At 40.2% G+C, this 15,010-nt stretch overlaps 1 protein-coding gene and 1 long non-coding RNA gene across 2 annotated transcripts in view; one reads left to right on the forward strand and one right to left on the reverse strand.

Moving 5' to 3' along the window:
* The window catches only part of MYO16 (myosin XVI), a 481,192-nt gene that overhangs the window by 243,901 nt on the left and 222,281 nt on the right, over positions 1-15,010 (forward strand). The gene's annotated exons all lie outside the window — the stretch shown is intronic.
* The window catches only part of LOC119865233, a 60,333-nt gene continuing 50,503 nt past the window's right edge, over positions 5,181-15,010 (reverse strand). The window contains exons 8-9 of the long non-coding RNA XR_005376587.1: positions 6,563-6,685; positions 5,181-5,310 (exon numbers count right to left, since the gene is read on the reverse strand). This is a non-coding gene — a long non-coding RNA (uncharacterized LOC119865233). The remainder of the gene's footprint in view (positions 5,311-6,562; positions 6,686-15,010) is intronic.

The following is a 15,010-nucleotide window of genomic DNA, read 5'->3' on the forward strand; positions in this document are numbered from 1 at the left end:
CAGAATCTACCCAGATAAATTTCCCTGGGGCCTATCTGTAGGCAGATATTTTATGGTGTCCTTCCCACCGAGGTAGGAGCCTTGTGATTGTCTGGCTTTATATAATTTCTAAGGCCAACAAAGTGTTCTCCTTCCCCACGTGGACCTTAGCTCCCTGGTTGATAGAATAAGTCAGAGTTGCCCCTAACCCAGAGATTAAGATCACAGTCTCCTTTGGATGGCCCAGGGATGGTTCCTTATGCAGTGGGATTCAGCTCTCCCTTCAAGAGACAAGGTCCACACGGTCCCAGAAGTTTACTAAGCAAGCTTTGCTAATGATATATTTCCTGCTTAAAGAAGTGAAGAGATTATGTTTATCTTCACTATAAATCCAGTGTAAATTGTGGTCTTAGGCTATTTTAAGGTAGATCAGCTACCTGTATTTGTAGATTAGGTCACATTGGTAAGTGTGTGTCCATGTGCGTGCATGTGTGGGTAATTAAGCATCTTTACATCCACATACAGGACATGGATGTCACTATATTTGATTACAGCTAGATATTTTGACAAGTTCTAAACACTTCTGTGCTTATTTGGGGAATATTATTTTTAAAAGAGCTAATCCAGAGCCTTAGCTTTTAGATAGGTTAGATTAATCTAACCTTTTATCTGAAATAATATGTGTGTGTGTGTGTGTGTGTGTGTGTGTGTGTGAGAGAGAGAGAGAGAGAGAGAGAGGCAGAGAGAGGAGAGATATCCAGGCACAAAATCGTTTGTCCTAGGCATGCTTGCAATATCTCACCTGTTTAAATATTTCATGGTAAACAGAACATCATGCAATGATGACTGATTTTATTTCTCAATTGTCTCTTACACCACATGCATTAGCTTGTTAAAATAGTCTACATGCTGTACCCATAAACCCTCACCATGAAATTGCTGCTGACTAATAACCTCTGTAAAATACATTAATAATCAAAAGATACCCTAAACACAGTGAGCAGGGGACACCTGCAAGTGATTGAGGAGTTAGGGTAACAAAGTTCTGATACCACACTGAGTAGCTCTTCACAGAGAACCCCTTAAGAATAAAACAAACCTGAGTGTTTTGGCTGGTGTTGCACAGTAGACCACTCCGACTTATATTTCAGAGGAAGGATTACTTGCAATATGTTTTGCTAAACTTGGGCCACCTTCCTGGCATGTTTCTGTAATAGGGACAGTGGGCTGGGAAGCACTGAGCTTCCCCGGAGATCAGGTCCTGGACAAGCCTGCTGATGGTACCTGGTGAATGGTTCTGGTGGGATTTACAGGAGGGAGCCCATTTCAAGAAGCAGCCAGGAAGATAAGTCTTTGGGAGTCAGTGCAGGAAATCAGACCCAGGGAGGGATTGAAATCCTGCCCTCCACTTGAGTCCCTGCTTCCTGTCTCTCCCTGTTCAGAAAGAGTCCTGGAGAGGAGTCTTACGAGATGTCATAAAATCACCTTGAAAAGATGAGCTATGAAAATGCATAAAGGAGCCAAAAAATAGACATTCACCACCATTTGTTCTTTTGTTTTCTTAAAGAATGTTCCCGCAACATTGCTTAATGGTGAGAAATGTCCTTTTTTTTTTTTTTTTTTTTTTTTGTTACAATAGGAAAAACTCACCTCAGCAATGGAAGTTGAAATTAATTCAGAATTAACATTGTCATGTTTACTGCGTTGGGTACTACAAACACGTTCTCCTCCTTGTTGCAAAGAAAATTAATTTTGTTTAATTACTTTGACTATTTGGAAATATCTATAAGCCAGTTTTATTGTGCATACTTATAACAATCTATTTTGTGGCTTAATTGGCACAAATACACCATGTTTTGAGTCTGCGGCATACCCAGTTCTGCACTTCTTCAGAATACCAGAGAGGCCAACAGGTCTGCATTTCATGGAAGATTCTTTGGTTTACTTCTTCTTTGATTAGCAATTGGGTTTCTATATTCTAATTTGTTGTTTAAATAGTAACTCTGTTATTTGATTATTGTTTCTCTGTCTTGTACCCTGTAATTATTATTGCAGGCACATTTCCTCTAAGTATCTGCATTACTTCTAAGTTCACCTCCCTTAGACAGGGATTTGTGTGATGTTTGAAGAATCCCCAAGATCATAAAGCCTTTTAGACAATATGCTGATGAGAGTGAGTGCATTTACAGAATTGTTAACATTTTATTCTGTTACTCATTGAAATGCATATCTAGAGTTTCTGATCAAGCCAGTTGATTGAAGCAGGCACCGGCATTTTAGTATTTTTAAAAAATTGACCTTTTTAAATATCAGTGTGCTTTCTCAGAATTAATGATTAGATATTCATTGCTATAAGATATATTGCTATTCTATGTAATATATAACACATTATCATATTATCATAATTTTGTCTTAACATGTCTGTCTCCCCTGCTGACTTGTGTGATGTCTCTGGCTAAATACTGCATCTCGTTCATCTTTCAACTCTCAAGAATCACAATTCCTGGCACATGTAGAAACTCAGTATTTCATTTATTTGACTGAAGCCTTACTATCTTATATTAGCAATTTATAATAACAAAGAAATAACATGTTGCCTATCACGAGCATATAGTTTGTTGTTCAAACTGTCTATAAAGCTCCTCTGATTCACTCAAGCAGCATGGACCTCATGTGACATGATCACCTCTATTAGAATAATTTTCATAGTCTATATTTTTGTTTAAAATCTTCCCTATTAGTGAGGTATGAGAAGGTGGGAACCTTGTTTAATGAGGCCTGGGGCCAGTGTGGGGAAGCATGGTTGGCATTAAATTAAACATTTTGAGATACAGTGAATGAAATGATCAATGAAGGACACTTGGCTTATTTGCTGTGAGAATAAGAATGTCCATCCAATGAAAGAAATGAATATTCTGGCCCCAAAGAGGAAAACATGCAAACATGTTTATGAATACCCATGGTTCAGACATAAACTCCATATTCTTAGCACCCTACACCAAGGCAAATCCAATGCTGGTTGGTACAATGTTCCCTTTCAAAATCTGCTTTACCGACAAGAATATTATTTAGTAGGACCACATCATAATATGCAGTGGTCGCTGAAGTGCAAAATAACTAACCTATGAAACCCCATGGCAATTTCCTGATCTAGGTCATTATACAGATGAGGTACAGTTGTTTAAATGTAATATCATGAACCTTTTAAATGCCGTGCATAATCTGACATTTTTTTTTAATTTTTTAATTTATTTATGATAGTCACAGAGAGAGAGAGAGAGAGAGAGGCGGAGACATAGGCAGAGAGAGAAGCAGGCTCCATGCACCAGGAGCCCGATATGGGATTCGATCCCGGGTCTCCAGGATCGCGCCCTGGGCCAAAGGCAGGCACTAAACCTGCTGCGCCACCCAGGGATCCCATAATCTGACATTTTGAAGTGGATCTTATAAAAAAAATTACTAAAATGGATCCTGTGTTTTTCTTTGGCTAAAACATGTGATTGGTTTTGTTTAGTAAATATTTTCAATTTCAGAAGGAAGAGATTTCCTATTGAAAATGGAAATCAGAGGAAATTGAAAAGGATGTTTGGAATAGTTGGTGTCAGAAAATCAGCTGCGTCAAGTTCTGAGCCTGGGCAACAGACATAAAATACAACCAATGATGCAGTGTGATTCTTTGTGCTCTGCCTGCTATGGATTTCTGTTTGCTACCCTGTGACCACACAGAGAGCTCCTGCATGCACTGGTGCTCCTGGTAGAAGCACCATTGCCACAGAAGACGTGGAGAAAGAGAATACAAGGGTCAACACCCCTCTCTCTATTCTGAAACAAAACTTTCCTGAGATCATCATTTGTTTAAGCTGGAAAGGAAAAAGAAATAGGGCATGAGCAGTCATTTTTTTTTTATAATGACAACTGTGGTTTTTAACTTTACCAGTCTATTTGTATAATTTAGTCTAAGCTTCAGATTCCCTAACAAATCAGAATATCTCCTGGTTTTAACCTTTGTAATTTGAGGAGCTATTATTTTCATCAAAATTGAGATTCAGGGTTAATTCTTTGAAGTGTTTCATACCTCATATGGGCTGAAGAAAGCTGCCAGAGGGATTTCTATAAAGTTTAAAGAATCCACGGCACTGAAGAAAAAATTTTTTTAGATTTAAATTTATTTATTATTTATTTATTTGAGCATCTGCCTTTGGCTCAGGGCATGATCCCAGGGTTCTGGGATCAAGTCCCGCATCGGGCTTCCCACAGGGAGCCTGCTTCTTACTCTGCCTATGTCTCTGCCTCTCCCTCTGTATCTCTCATGAACAAATAAATAAAATCTTTTAAAAAATTAAAAAAAAATCTTCTTAAAAATCTTTAGAAAAGGCCATCAAACTAATTAAGTGAACTCCTGTATATTTCTTTTTTAAAGCTGTTGTATTATTTCCTCACTCCCATCTCCCTTCCATAGTCATACTTCTTTCCTATTACTTCTATAAGGACTTAGGGCAGTTTTTTACCTCTGATACTTTACTACATTTTGTTGCTTATACTATTTCTTTACTGAAACATCTCCCAAATAAACTCTTCACTTTCATATTCATGGATCATCATTTACTTTGGCAAAAGAATGATTGATTTTTATGACATTGATTTTTCATTGACTTTTGCCAGTTTTTGGCCAAAAGGAAACATGTAGAGCTATGCTCACTACTTATGTATCAGCCAGCTACATATAACACCTTCTAGTTACATTGAGAACCTACCAGGTATACATGGAACTGACCAGGTATATATGGAAACCTTGAGATACATGTGGAAGCTTTCAGGTGTTTCTAAAACCTACTGTATAATCAGGAATGACCTAGGGATGCCTGGGTGGCTCAGTGGTTGAGTGTCTGCTCAGGGCATGATCCTGGAGTTCTGGGATTGAGTCCCACATCAGGCTCCCTGCATGGAGACTGCTTCTCTCTCTGCCTGTGTTTCTGTCTCTCTTGCTTTGTGTGTCTCTCATGAATAAATAATAAATAAAATATTTTTTAAAAATCAGAAAAAAATTAAAATAAATTTTAAAAAATCAGGGATGACCTAGAATTTATGAGAATCCATGAAAAGCCTTAAGACATGCTCTTTATCCAGGAAGAATCACATGGGTGACATTTAATTTCTATTTATTAAATAAGAACTATTAAATATTTAAATATGTGAATAATTCTTGGGGAAGAATATGGGACTTCTTGGGGAAGTCCCAAGATTTGCAGTCCACAAGCTCGAGACCCAGGAAAGCTTGTTCTGGCCTGGTGCCTGGGTCTAGCTGGTCAGAAAGAGAATCCTGGTGAGAAACTGGCAAAAGGGCAGAGTAGGTCAATATTAAGTCACATGGTGGCCAGCTACAGAGGGGGGGGATAATGTGTGCAAACTATAACAAAATAAGAATAGTCTGATGGGGAAGAGCCACGTTGTGAGGAGTCTTGGAATACACGTAGGAGAGTTTATTATTTACATGAAGTGTTTATGAATTGAACATTGACATGATAGCAGTACAACTTGGGAAAATTAATCTGATAGAGGCTTGGGCACACACTCCTTTCCTTAATCCAGAATGACAACTACTTGTTAAGGATGGCCTTGCTTTTTCATGGGGATGCGTGTCCAAGCAATTTTCATAGAGTCTGATAAAGCACGACTGTGCGGGATATACACCATTTTGGGAAGTTCATCCAAACCTACAAGACTTCCCAGAGAAAGTGGTCCACCAAGAGTGATGGAAATTATCCAGAATGTTCTGTGGGGCTTGGGTATGTGTGGATTATGTTCCCAGCGGAGAAAGCAGGGTGAGTTGGGGGCCCAGAGGTGGACGGAGTGAGGTCTGTATGAGGGACCAAAGGACATTCCGTGTAGCACAAGCTCAGAGGACATGAAGAGGCTCAAAGAACAGAAGGTCTGGCACCTGGTCCTGTGACCTTTGGTGAGCCACATCGGGGAGTTAGGATTTAAGGGTTTGGGCTCAAGAAGTGAGTTCACTAAATTTATGTTTCAAAAAGAGAACTTTGCCTTTAGTGCAGAAACTAGATTGGAGGTGAGCAGGAATGGTGAGGGGGGGTGGATTTGAACCGCTGGAGACCAGATACCACAGTTCCCTGGGTGTCTGCTGGGGTGCTGCAGGCTGCAGGGAACATGGAGGAAGGGCCACCTCTTGGATACATAGTGCTCGAAGCATCTACCCAACCAAGGGAAGCTCTGCACAGTTGTAGGAGGAGGAAGAAGTTTGGGTGTAGGGAATGTTCAAATCGGTCAGAGGGAAAGAATGAAGTAGAATGGGTAATAGAAATAATTTGTTTGAGATGAAAGTAGGATTCTCTTTGGAGGCTACCAAGTTGAAAGGAGTTGTGGAGGGTGTTTGTGGGTTAGTCAGCATGGTGCTTTTTGCAGAATTAGCACTGCAGAAATGCTTGGTGTGAGGACCTGAGCAGGTCTCAGCAGAGAGCAGGACACCATGTGCTCACCAGCAGTGGACATTGGTAGAGGGTCATGTGTCTGCATTGCATTTTCTGTCATATTTTCATGTGGCAAGAGTTTTGGGGCAGGTGCCTACCTCGGTATGTAAAACACAGGATTGTGATGAAGTTCCTCCTTCGCAGCAGTGTTCTGAGCATGACCTTGCACAATGCTTTTCCATAACCATCTTCCCCGAGGAGGATTTCAGCACCTGTTCAACCTAGCATATTTATATATTTATATATTATATATTTATATATTTATATATTTATGCATCTATATATCTATGTCCTGCCTCTCCCCATGCAGAGCACCGGGGCCAGCCTGTGGGGGACTTGGTGTGAACTACAGAGAGCTCCTTCTCCACCTCTGCAGGTGCGACCCCTCTGGCCTTGGCTCCTTAAGCAGGTTCAGGAAGGCCAGACCAAGCCACACTTTCTGAGCAAAAATTTCTCTCTCTCCCCATTTCACTCATTTAAATATTGATAGTTCTCTGTAAGTGCCTCTGTGAACCGGAAAGGAAAAGTGCCCTTTCCCCTGGGCACCAGGCTCGGGGACTGGTTCCAGACTGGGATTCGAGCCCCCCCGACAACTTCCCTCGGTCTCTGTGCAAGATATGGCCACTCCATCCTTTTTTTTTTTTTTTTTTTTTTTGGCCACTGCATCCTTGGACTTCCACCCCCTTCTCTTCAAATTAGACATCAACAATCAAGTTAGTGGGCTGTAAGCATTCACTATTTGAAAGATGGTGAGAGTTTAGTTGTTTCACCAGATGTTTTGAAGAAGTATTTTGGCTGATTAGAAAAATATGGACAAACTATTCTGGGAATGTCACAAGACCCAAAGTCTTTCTGAATGCATAAATTATTAAATGGATTCTGTTTTGTTCTGTTTTTCCTGAAGACCACTGGCAGGGTCTCCTTTTTCCAAACAAAATAGTTTGCGGTTAATATATTAATATTTTCATTGGTGGAGATTTATGTATCCGAACCTGTGGTTAATAAAAACCTTATTCATATCCCGTTGGGGAGGGGGATTTAAAATCCGTTAATACTTTCCAGATAGTTGAAAAACAATAGAGAAAAGAATTTCCTTTTCAGGAGCAAGGTGGGGGTGGGTGGACAAGAAGGGGCAGTGTACCGCCTTCACCAGTGAACCAGTAAACAGCGCTGTCTGTGTTGATGCCAGCTGTTTGCTTTTGCCTTATCTGGTTTCTGTTTACATATTAAACATCCCCAAGTAGAAGGCAGCTCTGCCTACAATAGAGAAGACATTGTTCTTTTGTACTTATAAGGGGCAGATAAACCCCTGAGCGAATCATCGTGTTTACAGTCTGTGAGCTCTGACTTGGTGAATGGGCCATGCAAGAGGCTTTAAGTAGTAGTATCTTTTATTTGTGTTCAAATCTTCATTCCCAGTGCGTCCTGGGCATGGGCAGGGGCATGGGCAGTGAGCTGGTTTGTGTCTGGTGAATGGTGATGCCCAGCAAGCACAGGCAGGGAAGCTGTGGGGTTTTTTGTTTGTTCATTAATTAATTTTATGTTGAGATATAATTGACATAGGACATTGTGTTAAGTTTAAGGTATACAACGTGTTGGCTTTATATATATATACATACATACACACACATACACACACCTCTATCCTGTCGCATAATTATTATTTCTTTTTTATGGTGAGAACAATTAAAATCTAGTATCTTAGCAATTGTGAAGTTTTTAAGTTATGGAGACTGTAATCCCTGTGCTGTGCCTTGCATCTCCCAGAATGTATTCATTTACTAGTTGCACTTTTGCTATTTTAATGTCCCTGACACCCAGAAGGAGGACACAGGACCTTGAAATTCCACTGTGGAGTTTTTCCGCAAACAAGTCATTGTTTGTATTTGCTATTCAGATCCTATCACCACTACCTTGAATTCCTGGTCCTCATATCAGAGTGATGCCATTGACAGTTTTTTATATAAATCTAAAGACAAAACTGCCATATGCCTGAACTCTTGCACTCCTTGGCATTTATCCTAGAAAAACAAAGACTTAACATTTATCCAAAAACCTGCATGTGAATGCTTGTAGTAGCTTTACTCTTAATAGTCCCAAACTAGAACCAACCTAGAAGTTCCTCAGATGACTAAACGGTTTGACAAACTGGTACATACGTTTATGCTGTGGCATTCTACTCAGAGATAAAATGAAGCAAATCAGCGATACACACGACACACTGGATAAATTTCTGGAGAATTATGCTCTTATTTTTTGAAATTCATTTTTTTAAAGATTTTAAAAATTCATTTATTCATGATAAACAGAGAGAGGCAGAGACATAGACAGAGGGAGAAGCAGGCCCCCCGCGGGAGCCCCAGGACCGTGGGATTATGACCTGAGCCAAAGGCAGACACTCAACCACTGAGCCACCCAGGTGCCCCAAAACTCATAATTTTATAGAGATTTTTTTTCTAGTTATACATATTGTCATTGATTCTTGGAAAATAGGAGAATATGGGACAAAAAAGAAAAAAGAAGAAATACACCTTCAGTCTGCCATCTATCCCTCCGTCTTTCTACTTTGTTTTCCTGAGACTTTTTAAACTCACTCATGGAGAGAGAAAAAAAAATAGCACAGCTTCATGATTTAAAGTTATCCAAGGGAAAGTAAAATCACACATCAATCATGGAAGTTACAGAGCATGTGACAATGCTGGGGTCTGGACACTGAGCTTTGTGAAGACTGAAGACTGGTGGTTGGTTGATTCTCTATCCTGAGTCTGTGTCTTTGCCCCTGCTTTTAAATACCAGTTTAATGGGAAAATGTTTAAGTAACACATTTCACATCTATTATTTTTTTTAAATTTTTTTTAATTTTTTTTTTAAATTTATTTATGATAGTCACAGAGAGAGAGAGAGAGAGAGAGAGAGAGAGAGAGAAAGGCAGAGACATAGGCAGAGGGAGAAGCAGACTCCATGCACCGGGAGCCCGATGTGGGATTCGATCCTGGGTCTCCAGGATCGCACCCTGGGCCAAAGGCAGGCGCCAAACTGCTGCGCCACCCAGGGATCCCTCACATCTATTATTTTGCTCTGATTTTGCTGTGATTCATCAATTTGGGAACCTAGAAGTTACTTTTCCTAGACTTTGCCTTAAGAAGGATTGACCGTGCTTAATTAATTGCTAACATTTGGGGAGAAGAAGTGAACAGGAACACTGGTAGAGACAAGGTCTGCTGAGAAGCAATTTTTAATAAGTCTCCTTGAGGTTACCAATTCAGCTAACACTTCCAATCAACAATGTTTACTCTTTAAAAATATAACTATATAGTTGATAGCAGTGTTAGCGAAATTTCTAGAGAATTGGACTCCCTAATTTCTACAATGTGTTTGTCCTTTCTTTGTTAATGAAACCTAAGAGCATTTAGTCAAGACTGACTTTTCTTAGCAGAAGAATACCACACTCTTCACTGAGTCTTCCAAAACACATGGGGTCTTAGATCTGTTCCTTGGTAGAGTATTTCCACTATTTTTAGCAATCAGGGTGGATGTAACTTGCCTGTCATAGAACTTAGTTTTCTGCTTTTTTGATATAATTTACCTATTAAATCAGCTTGTCCTTACCTGTTTCACAGACAATGGAGTTATATAACAAATAATCCACCTTTAAATACATGATAAAAATAAAGGTAGACTCACTTTCCTCATTGAATATCTCATTTCACATTTTTCCTCCACCACTGAACAGAGAAACCATCATACAATTTTATTCAGTCGAGATTTGTGATGAAATAAATCTCTGACTTTGCATCATTTAATTTACTTCAGTGCAAATTATTTGCTTCTTGATAGAACTGTAAATAGAATTACCCGAAGTCCTATTGAGAGCTAAATGTGTTGTTATGACTACAGAGTTTTCATATGTACTAATGACGTTTCATAAGTTAAGGTTAAATATCGCTTAGGCACATGCACATGTGTGTCAAATATATGTGTGCGTCTGTATGTCATGCCTGGAGTATAAGCATAAAAGAGTTGAATCATACACTTCGAAATTTCTTGGTGTGAAGTGACACGATATTTCACTACAGTGTTGTAGCTCAGCGCCTGAATATTACCATCCAGCAGCAATAAGGGTCATCTAATACAACCTAATTTCTGACCCTTGAATCTCTTTTTCAGCAAACCTGTTTAAATGGCTATGTAGCCTCAACTTATCTACTAATGACAGGGAGCTTACTATCTTAAAAGCAGTGCATGGCTATCTAGAAAGTTCGTTTGTTAGAAAATGTTTTCTTATGCTGCCTTGAAACCTACCCCCTTCTAGGTTTTTATGGCATATTTGGACATATGTAAAAACCATATTATATAGCAAACTCTCAATAAAAAGTAATATTGATGATGATGATGATGATGATGATGATGGGACGATGATAATGACAGTATCTACAGATTTACCATTAATGTAGCCTAAATTTACGTATTGCCTCTGGTCAGAGTAATGTTTGCAACAGTTAATTAAATGCTTAGATTTTACTCACTTACGCTAAGCATGTCTTAGTAGTGTGGTGTGAATTTTGGGTTAAGATGTAGGTTTGTGTCTCTTTGACCTAGACTGTGGAATTCTTTACCTTGCCTCACCACCCAAGGCAGTGGCTTTCCCTTTAATCTTCACCACCACTGATTTCCATTATAATGTCAAATATGCTTCAACCCTGTGTCTGGGAGTTCCCTGGAGGCCCCCACCACAGTGGCAGAGACCCCTGCACAGAGACAGCATTCACTCTGCAGCATTTCCCAGATGCTTCGCTGAGTTGGGAACTACTGTGCTTCTAGCCCACCATGCAAGCCTAGGACTGATCTTCCTCCTGGAAGCTTGTAACTGAGCTAGAGGAGCCCCGGACGCACTGGACTGAGTGTGCACTGGTTGCCACTTATAGCTGGGAAGCATTCCAGAAGCTTCGGCTCCCTTATGCCTTAAATGGGTGCAATGATAGGTCCTCTCTTCAAGGTCAATGTGAAAATTAACTGAAGCAGTCCTTCTAAAACATCCAGTCAAGAATGATTAGCTCCCACTGCCTTTCTCTTTGAGTAGAATTAGCCAAACAGTGTTCCCCAATATACAGTTTTTAACATTATACAACCAACGTGTTCCTCTTCTGCTCCAAGGTAGAAGCTCCGTCTGGAGCATTCCCGCAATTTGTCAAGCTTGTCAGAACAAAATAGCAAAGATTCTTGGTTCAACAAGTGACCATATCTGATGTTTCTGACACTGGACTCTGAGTATCTCAGAGTCATCTATATGTTGCCAAACATTACTGTTCCAAGTTAAGTAGGAGTTAGAAGGAGATGAGTAAAAAAAGATTATTTGAGTAGTAAGTGTATTATTTTGAGTCATAAAAGAGATGATATAAAACACATTGAGTTCTAAGATTTCAGTACTGGGAATTGCAGGACCATTAATTATTAGGTGACAAGTTGGAAACGGATTCATCTAGGGTGGTTTTCAACCACTGTGTTGAGATTATGAGAAACCAGAGGAGTATCACTTCCACAGGGGAGTCTATAACCCATAACCTGCAATCATTGTTAGCTATTTCCAAGTGTTAGAAACATCTGGAAATGCTTGTCATGCTGCAGATATGGTCGTTAACCTTGCATTCTATTTAATTTATCATGAAAACATAGTCAAGAAGTGAGAACCAAAATCTATTCCTTTCATCTATTTATTTTAGCTGGAGAAGAACGGAAAAACGTATTTTAGAGTTTAAAATGTTCTGTGTTGTTAATAGCATTTGTTACAATTTCTCAAAATGTTCCTTTATTTGAATTAGCTATTTATTTGATGAAATGTTTTATTAATGTTAGAACACACTGGCTAAAATCTGCCCAGATGAGCAAGATGTACTATTTCCAGGAAAACAATGCACTCATATTCTACATGTACATTGAAGTCTGAGTGCAGAAACCATACCACACATAATATCTTATTGGATTCTCATAAAATCATCGTGAACTGGAAATGGAGAATTTTTAAGTCAATTTTTAATCTATTTGTACTCCATTTTACAAATGAGAAAATAAAGGTTTAAGATGTTGTCAGAAAAGGTCAAATCAGACTTGATTCTAAGTCTTCAGATGTTTGGTTATAATATTTTCTGGGCATATTTTTCAAGTATTTCTCTGTCCTTGTGTGCCATTTCATTAACAAATGGCGTCAAAGGGAAAGTGAATTATTTTAACCTCCAAAAAAATAAACTTTTAATTTTTTTTTCTGATACTAACCTTTCCATTTTAAGATGCAATTTTGCAGATAGCAAAGAATTATACATCTAGTGATCATTCCAGACATTACTGAATAGTGGGAGAAATTTTAAATTTATATAGAAGACATTGAGTTCTATTTTGTGGGGCACAGAGTGTCATTTTCATGCCAACAGGTTTTCTGGCCACAGAGCAAAATACAACCAATCTTCAAGCATCATTCCTCCGTCCGGCAAACTGCCTTCTAAAATCCTCGATTTTGATTGGGTTTCTCTTGGCCCATTTCATATGTAACAGCCCAGTCTGCAACCACCAAGATTAATTTCACATGGCTTTGTCCATCCAGAATTTAACAGTAGTGTAAATGCCAGTTCTCACTGCTCCATCCAGCAGGCCATAGCTGCTGGAAATTCTCTACCACAAGGACACATAGATGGGGGATGGGGAAACTTAAATATTGGAAGTGGCCATAGATAGTGCTTCTCTATTGATGACTTCTTAAGAATTTTAAAAGAAACCATGGCATTTTGCCTATCTGACTCTCTGATGTTAACAAGAGCCACTTGTTCTTTGCAAAAGGTTCAGTGGCCTCTCTTGATGGAATACTTAACGCTATGCAACGATCAACAAATGCTTGGGGAAGAAAAGATGGCATCGAGGATATGAGAATCAGAAGAATTGAGAATGGTTGTGATTTGCTATCTTTAAGACTTTTTAGTCACTAAAATTTTGTAAATTTTAGGCAAAATGCCTCTGACCATCATAGCCCAGTTCCTCACTGAAATTGTTGCCCTAGACTTACTTCTTCCTTTTGTTCTGCTGCCCCAACCCCCAACTCAGCCATCCTAGTCAGACAGTGGAGGACATCTGGAGAAAGAGCGAGAGCCATGGGAGCTGGGCTTCAGCTCCACCCGGACCCTCCACAGTGATCACTGGTCTTCCGACACCCCCCCATCTTGGCAGTCCTCAGATATCTCAGATTCTTACAGCCTCCGCAAGCCAACATTGCCTGGACATCTCATCCAGCTTCTGTCTCCCCTAGAAACACTGAAGCCAGAAGAGGGGCTGCTCTGAGAGGCTACAGTCTTGAGACCAGATCTGTCACCTTGCCTGGCAGATGGGAGAGGCTGGGTCCCTTCTGCAGTGCGAGGCACACGCTCCACTGTACCCAGTCCCAAACTCTCTCCTCTTGTATGGACACTGCTCTTTACTTGTGTGCTTCCAACTCAGCAAGGGACTATTTCAAAGGCTCTGCCGGCCCCTACCCCAGAAGCTGGACTGTCTCAGTTCTTCACTCCAGAGCTGGGGCAGAAGCCAGAGAGGGCTCACAGCAACCCCCACCATGCACATCCCCAGTTGCCCACTGTGCTCTTCTGGCACCACCACCCATTTCCTTGTCGCTGGCCTTTATTTATGTCACCATCAATCCATCTTAAATATGGTACCCTTTTGTTTTGTTGACTCGGGCTTGTTGCAGTTTTCCTATTCCCTTCCAGAACATTCAATTCTTTTGTCATCCCTAGAACATTAGTATCTTCTTTGGGGTGAGCTCACCTGGTCACATGGTTGAACTCATATGCATGTTGATGACTTCCAGATCTTCTTTTCTCATATTTTCTGAATTTCAGGTCCTTAGAGCCAATTACTTTTTTTTGGAATCCTACTCGAACGTCAACAAGGAGTTCAAAGTCAACATGACTAATAGAAAATAGAAGACTTTCTCTCTCAAAAACATAAACCCCCTTTTGAAAACGTTCTGGTTGAATGGGCCCATTCTCCACCCTGTTTCCCCGGACATGATCTTGAAAAGCATCATTAATGCCTCTGTCTCTCTTTCCTCTCTATCTGATCTGTCCCCTCATCCAGCCAGGTCTGCCCCCAGGACACGTCTGTCCTCTTCCCTTTCCCTCACCACTGCTGGTCTCACTGGATCACCCAGCACCCTTAGTTGCCCTGTCTGTTCCAGGTAATCGTCCACTTGGGGAGAATACTCTTTTTCAAACACCAATCTGATCATGCCCTTTGTTTCAAGACCTTTGGGACTGCCCATCATTTCTAAGATGTAATGGAAACTCTTGCAAGAGAGACAAAACTCTAGCTACATATCCAGTCTCATCAGAAGGCTCCAATTTTGCCAGTATACCTGAGTTTCTGTGTACATCATGCACGGTAAAGGCTGTGTGCCTTTGTATGTGTGGCTAAGTATTCCAGGGGCACCCTTACATCCTGGATGTGCTTGGAAAATTCTTATTCAAGTGTCAGCCCTTGGAAGGAAAGCCTCTTTCTCTCCCACAGAC

This window comes from Canis lupus, chromosome 22 (genome assembly GCF_011100685.1).
Source record: "Canis lupus familiaris isolate Mischka breed German Shepherd chromosome 22, alternate assembly UU_Cfam_GSD_1.0, whole genome shotgun sequence".
NCBI classification, from domain to species: Eukaryota; Metazoa; Chordata; class Mammalia; order Carnivora; family Canidae; genus Canis; species Canis lupus.